The sequence below is a fragment of the Oratosquilla oratoria genome, chromosome 26, assembly GCF_046742065.1.
Source record: "Oratosquilla oratoria isolate Oo_2021 chromosome 26, ASM4674206v1, whole genome shotgun sequence".
Taxonomy (NCBI): Eukaryota; Metazoa; Arthropoda; class Malacostraca; order Stomatopoda; family Squillidae; genus Oratosquilla; species Oratosquilla oratoria.
Window position 1 is genome coordinate 44,420,544 of NC_134802.1, and position 8,204 is coordinate 44,428,747.

Consider the following 8,204-nt stretch of genomic DNA (forward strand, 5'->3'; position numbering starts at 1 on the left):
GGGGGTGTCGCCAATTAAATGAAGCGGTCTTGCTGTTGACGTGCTGTGTCTTGCTACATTGCTTCTGACCGAGGGCAGTGGGCGAGATGCAGAGAAGACCCGTCATCCAGGAGGAGCGAAAAAAATATGGAGGGACGGGGGTGAATGGGAGTGGAGTGTGTAAGGATGGGATGAGTGGGAGTGGGTTTTATGCCTTTGTTTTTGGCTACCTCACTTGTGAGGGAGAAAAACCCGTTGGTATATGTATCAATGTCCCTCTGGTTAAATTTAGTTAAGTTAACTAAACCTAATATAACCTCGTCAACCATGCTGCTTAATGATAGACATAAAAAAAAACGTCTTGGTGGTTGGAAAATAAGGTAAATAAGTAAATATATAAATAAATATTTGAATAATAAGCAGACACCCCAGCCCACCACCCAGCCCCTACCCAGCCGGCCCAGCAACTCCCAGTCCCATAACTTTCATTGACCTCACACCATGAATACTTGTCACTTTCTCGATTACTTTTGATCTAGGTTACTGTCAGCTCACTTCTTTCTGATCATTCACTACTTTCAATTGACTGACGACGATGCTGATAGATTTCTTTTTTGTCAGTAAAACGTTGGTTTACTGTGAAATGTGTACAACTTGTGGTCTTGTTTTCATCAAATCGGTATCGATTACGGGTTCCATACTATGGGGGAACTACATTTTTGGCGTTTGGTGACTTAATTCATCTGTGTGATTCACCATGGTCTTGGATCACGTGTCAGACTTGTGATTGACAGTTTTTACCCTCCCGGAAGAGAGCTCAGAACTCATACTGTATATGACCGATCTCGTATGGGTAATACTGTGACTTTACACGCACACACACACACCCAACTCCCCGCCCACAAGAGTTGGAGTAACGACTCGCAGCGATACTGAACTGGACAGCTGTAGCAACGGCCGCGAACGCTACCACTGCGCCATCAAGTTTTGTGTGTGTGTGTGTGTGTGTGTGTGTGTGTGTGTGTGTGTGTGTGTGTGTGTGTGTGTGTGTGTGTGTGAAACGGTTAGTGGCCGTTTTCTCTGAGGTATTACATTATTTTCCTCCGTCAAGCGGAAGAAAACGGATATACTTCATCGACGTAAACGAAAAGATTTGCCTAACACTTTTCCATTTCTTCTATATAATTATAAAATCTTATTATTTTTTTCCTTAATGAAAAAAGGAAACCATAAAAACTAACAGAAAAAAAAATGCAGTGCAATATCAGCATAATAATATCAGCATAATAATATCAGCATAATAATAAAAAAAATATGTATTATTTTGTTTCAGATAAATAGAGCAACATAAGCAGCAGGCTTAAGCCGACGTTTTCAAGGAGAGGGTAGGTGGTGATGATAATGTGACGGTGGTGATAATATTTTGTTTCGGATAAACAGAGGATCATAAGCATCAGGGTTGAGCCAACATAACCTCTGTGACAGTGTCGATGATGACGACGACAACGTTTTCAAGGAGAGGGTAGAGGTGATGTGGTGGTGACGATGGTGGTGATGATGCAAGCACAGCGACGGAGTAGACAAAGACTGTCAGGTGGTCATGTTAATGAAAGCGCAGCACAATAGATGACGGATGTGTCCAATGATGTATGACCATTGTAATGGCGAAGAGGAGGGTGTGGAGGAGGAAGAGGAACGGAGGAGGAATGCAGGAAAGGCGAAGGAGGAATGAAATAGAGGGAGGAGGAGGATGAAGAGGAAGTGGAGAAGGAAGAAGAAGAGGGGGAATGCAGGAATGAAACAGAACAATAAGGAGGAAGAGGAACGGAGGAGGAATGCAGGAAAGACGAAGGAGGGAGTAGGAGGAGGAGGAGGAAGGAGGAGGAAGAGGAGGAGGAAGAGGAGGAGAAGGAGGAAGAGGAGGAGGAAGACTATGACAACGATGATGGGTCAGGATATACCAAAAGAGTACATCTCCCGTTGTTCTGTATATGATCTGTTTCTATGCATTCAGAAACTCTTACGTACGAAGTGATATTTCATGTAAATAAAGTCATATGGTTGCAACAGCCAATACCTGCATGGTTTTTGATTATGATGGGCTGAGAGGCACGTGAAACCACCAAAACAAGTTTACTATGTTATCAATTGCGGTTTTAACTGACCCTTGAGGACTGACCTAAACTCTTTCTAGGGCTGAGTGGAGTGTTGCTTTGAAACAAAAACGAATAAATGAATAAATAAATAAATAAATAAATAAAAAAGGAGTGTGGCATCGACAATATTTCATGGATTTCATTTACACCCCCTACGGACCAGAAGCGCAGCAGTATCTTATAATTGGATAATGATCTTAAAAAATATCCTCATTTGTACTGCCTCCATGAATAGACACATTATGATTTACAGAAAAAAAAAAAAAAAAAAAAAAACAGCAGCCATACCTAGAAATACATCTGTGTGGTACTGAATGAGTAACTAGAAATGCTGTAGGATACAGGACAGTAGAAAGGAGAAATAGAAAGTTAGAAAATATCAGCATTTTTCTTTGCGTGGGAATTGGCCTCCACTGAAAAGAGAATTCTGGGTGGCTCTGGTCCATAAGGGTGCAAATGAAAAAGGTCCTCCTTGGACGCGCTACAAAGGACTGAATTGGAACTAAGGTCTAAATAATGTCACGTCACTTCGATACACACACACACACACACACACACACACACACACACACACACAGGATTACAAAGGAGGAGCCCACCGACAGGAGACCTTTTGGTCCATAACTAGGTCGGATGCTGAAAAAATAATAACAAGTAAATAAATCAAATAAATAGATAATGATAAATAGTAAACAAACAGAAAAATAACAATAATCAATCTATGATAAATAATAAATTAATAGATAATAAAAATAAACAGATAAACAATAAAAAATAAAATAAATAATGATAAACAGTAAATAAACAGAAAAATAACAATAATTAATCTATGATAAATAATAAATTAATAATAAAAATAAAGATAAACTATAATAAATGAATAAATGATAATAAATACATAAAATAGAATCAAATAAATGGCAGGCATTACAGTATATTGCTTAAGTCTTTATCTAAACGAATCTTAAAGCTTCGAACTGAACTACATTGCACTGCATCTGCAGGAAGTTTATTCCATTCATTGACTACACAATTGGCGGATTTGTTTCTACCCAATTCCAAATTAAATCTACTTCCAGACAGCTTGAGGCCACTATTTCTTGTCTGATTCGTATTCAGGGTGAAAATTTCATCACTTTTGATGTTGTTAATTCCCTTTAGAATCTTAAAGACCTGTCTCAAATCACTCGAGTCTACACACACACACACACACACGCACGCACACACACACACACACACACACACATATATATATATATATATATATATATATATATATATATATATATGTGTGTGTGTGTGTGTGTGTGTGTGTGTGTGTGTGTGTGTGTGTGTGTGTGTGTGTGTGTGTGTGTGTGTGTGTGTGTCTGTGTATGTGTGTATGGAGAAGAAATCACTTGATCGTGTAATTCTAATTATGCCGAAAAAATGTCTGAATAGACGAAAGCGCTCGGTCTCATTTCTGTTATTTGCCTTGTGGTTTTTCGGCGTATATAATTATATAATAGAATAGATAATAGAACCAGTTGACATCCTGTCACCAGTGGTCTTTTTTCAAGAAGTGAAGTATTTTTTTTTTTTTTTTTTCAGAAGCGAAAAGACCCGTTGACGTTAGTACGTGGACCTTGACCAGAAGGTCTCCTTGGCAGCCTCATCCCATTGAGAGTCGAATTAAGGTCCCTCGGAAGCCTTACCGCTGAGACAGCTCTGCGCGGAGACGCCTGTCTACCTATTTGTCTGTCTGTCATCACAGGGACGCCGGTGCCGTCGGCAGGTATTGAAATGTGGTTCTCGACAAACAGGGTCATAAAACAATGCAAGGGTCACAAAAACAAGGAGATAAATGTAAGTAAGCAATGTGCTGTAATGTAACAATATCCGTAATAGAGAGCTGAACGTAGAAAAGCGATATGCTGGATCATCTAGCTAAGTACAGGAAAACAATATGCTAAATGTAGGAATAAATATAAGTAAGTAATATGTTGTAATGTGGAGCTAAATGCAAGAACGCTTCATCAACTATTATTTAGCCATTGTTGAACATCCAACAAGTAATATAATGTAATGTACAGCGAAATGTAGGTAATCGATATATTGTAAGGAAGATCTAAATATAAGAACTATAATGTATTGTTAAAATAGATATAGATACGTAATATGCTAAATGTAGAGCTAAATATGATAGGCAATATCCTGTAATGCACACTCAAATATGATTGTCTACCAATTCGTTCTGTTTATGTTTATTTGAGGGGTTTCTTAACGCCTTTGTCGTCATAATTGTGACCCATATAAACGGATATACATTTATATATATATTTATATATATATATATATATATATATATATATATATTATATATATATATACATATATATATATATATATACGTATATATATATATATATATATATATATATATATATATATATATATATATATATATATATATATATATATAAAACAATCAGGTCCGGTCGTTGTGAGCTTTGAATTCGGGTCACCATGAGTCCTAAGCGTTACCATATATACATATACACATATACATACATATATCGGTTAAGTCACTACAGCGCTTGTCACGCGCTAGCCGGGTTCGAGTCCCTGGCCGCACCACGTTTCAATTTCTGCATGATGGCCTCCACAGATCTCCCGATGTTGATGGCCTAGAATTAAAGTGCATTATGGTTGATAAAAACGTATGTATATATATATATATATATATATATATATATGTATATGTAATATATATATATATATATATATATATATATATATATGTATAAAATATAAAATATATGTATACCTGTATATGTAATATATATATATATATATATATATATGTGTGTGTGTGCGTGCGTGTGTGTGTGTGTGTGTGTGTGTGCGTGCGTGTGTATGTTTGTGTGCATGTATATGTGTGTGCGTGTTGTTCTAACTATGCCAAACTTCATTCATTTGGCGAGAAACCCTAGGAATGAATGGGTTACAGACAATCCCAACAACACCTATGCAAATTCCTCTCATTGCTTCCTTCTGGCTAGTGGCAGACGATTTCATTCAGCAGAGATAGAAACAACTTCGCCAACCGCAAAGGCAGTGCAATGTAGTATATTTCGAAGTTTTAAGATTCATTTAGATAAAGACCTAAGAAATATGGTGTAATGTATACCATTTATTTGATCTAATTTATCTATTATTATATATTTATTTAATATTACCTGTTTATTTTTTATTATTCATTTATGAATTATCCTGTTATAAATTATTATAATTCACCTGTTTGTTTATCATCTATCATTATCTATCTATTTATTTATTCATTTATTTATTTTATCTATCATTCTTTTTCCGCATCTGACCTAGTTATGGACCTGTCGGCATGCTCTTCCTTTGTTATCCTTTGAGAGCAGTCTGGGATGAAGATGAGGAGGAAGCGATTGCGTATGCAGGTGAGGCAAACCGCTTCGACCTTATAATTATGTAAACGAGTTGTCCACTATGAAGGTAACACACTTGCAAGGCCAGGTGTCATTAAGGTTACATATTACAAAATTCGGGCACCATACAGGTGAAACGGCATAACGGTCGCCCAACATAAAGGTCAAATGCCATAAAGGTAGCCCACCATAATGGTCACACACAATAAAGGTCGCCCACCATAATGGCCACACACAATAAAGTTCGCCCACCATAAAGGTCATAAGGGTAGCCAACCATAATGATCACAGACCGTACAGGTCGCCCACCATAAATGGTCACCGAATCTCATTAAAGACATTGACAGACTGGAAAAAGTACAACGGCGAGCCACAAAACTGATTCCAAATATCAAAAATAAATCATACGAAAATCGACTTAAGCACATGAATCTGTTTTCCCTAAAAAAGCGTAGACTCAGAGGTGACTTGATACAGGTCTTTAAGATTTTAAAGGGAATTGACAACATCAAAAGTGACCAAATTTTCACATTGAATGAGAATCAGACAAGAAACAATGGTGTCAAACTTTTCGGAAATAGATTCAATTTGGAAGTAGGTAGAAACAACTTTACCAACCGTGTAGTTAATGAATGGAATAAACTTCCTGCACAGGTAGTGCAATGTAGTTCAGTTCGAAGCTTTAAGAATCATTTAGATAAATACCTAAGTAAGATGCTGTAATGATTATAATTTATGTTATATTATTTGTTTTTGTTTTGTTATAATTTGTCTGTCTGATTTTCATTTATTATTAGTTATATGTCAATTTATAATCATTTACTATTTACCTTTTTGTTTGTTATTCAACTATACCTATGCATTTATTTATGTATTTTATTTGTTATTTTTACATTATTATAGTTTTAATTTATTATTATTATTATTATTTTTTTTTTTTCCCCATCCGACCTAGATATGGATCAAAAGGTCTCCTGTCGGCATGCTCCGCCTTTGTAATCCTTTGTAAAACAGTCGCTCACCATACAAAGTCACACATGATAAAAGTCGCGCACAATAAATGTTGCACACCATAAAAGTCGCCCTCCATAAAGGTAGCATAGCATGAAGGTCACACCATAAAGGTAACCCATTATAAAGGTCACACATCATAAAGTTCACCACATCATGAAGGTCCCACACCATAAATGTCACACACCATAAAGTTCACCCATCATAAAGGTCCCACACCATAAAGCTCACCCACCATAAAGGTCCCACACCATAAAGTTCACCCATCATAAAGGTCCCACACCACAAAGTCCACCCATCACAAAGGTCACACGTGAAGGGAGAAGAGCCCCCTTCCTACGCCTTCCGTGCCAGGTGGGCCTTCTCCTTTCATTCCAGCTGCCACCAGGTGATTTTATTAATCTCCGTGGGACCTTCCCCAGTCGTTAACAAAGATGTTCAAGCCTATTTCGACTAAACCCTTCCGTACCTGATAATACTTTCCCTTCACGTCTATCTGCCGCCAGGCTATTTCATTCATCTATAGATTGATCCTGTACTAAGTTGCCCCCAATCGATTCCATTCAGCTCCGTGGTAGACACACACACCCTCCAGTCCTTTCTGTACCTGAGGCGGATGCCACTCCTGTAAGTGGAACTCGGGCCCCGTTGGCAAAGGGGTCGAGGTCCACCTTCAAGAGACTCGTCCCGTCCCGTCCGTTGCTGCTTGAAGGGCAAAAGGCAGTAGCCTAGCCTACACTCTCAGACGGCGCCTACACGTTGTCTCAAAGTTCAGCAGAAGGCAAAAAGATATTTTTATTATTTTATTATTTGTGTTATATGTATTATATATCGATATCGATATATTTACTTAATATTATTTTATATTACATATCTATATTGATATATCGGTTTAATATAATTTTATTCATTCAATTTATTCAATATTTCAGATTAATATATTCATACATATTTTTATATTATTATTATTATTATTATTATTATCATTATTATTCAACATAATGAATAAGATAAAACAAACTACCCGCAGAGAGCAGCTCCGGAAGGAAAAGAACAAGGAGAGGGAGGAGGAGGAGGAGGAGGAGGAGGAGGAGGAGGAGGGGGGGGGCTGGCTGTAGTTGACCAATGCTACTGTCCTTCTGGGACATCCTGAAATGGAGAAGGTGATGGAGGTGGAGGGGAGGAGATGGAAGAAAGGTGGTGGAGGGGAAGAGGTGGAGGGGAGGAGGTAGAAAGGAAGAGGTGGAGGGGAGGAGGTGGAAGGGAGGAGGAAGAGGGGAGGAGATGGTGGGGAAGTGATGGAGGGAAGGTGATGGAGGGGAGGAGGTGGAGGGAAGGAGGTGGAGGGGAGGAGGTGGAGGAGAGGAGATTGAGGGGAGAAGATGGAAGGGAGGAAATGGAGGGGAGGAGGTGATGGAGGGGAGGAGGTGAAGGGAAGGAGGTGGAGGGGGGAGGTGGAGGGGAGGTGGAGGAGAGGAGATTGAGGAGAAGAGGTGGAAGGGAGGAGGTGATGGATGGGAGGAGATGGATGGGAGGAGGAGAAATGATATTCTAACTTAAAGTCACAAACTGGTGTAAAAGGACCAGAGGGAAGAGTGTTCCAGAGCCTCCCAGGGAAAGG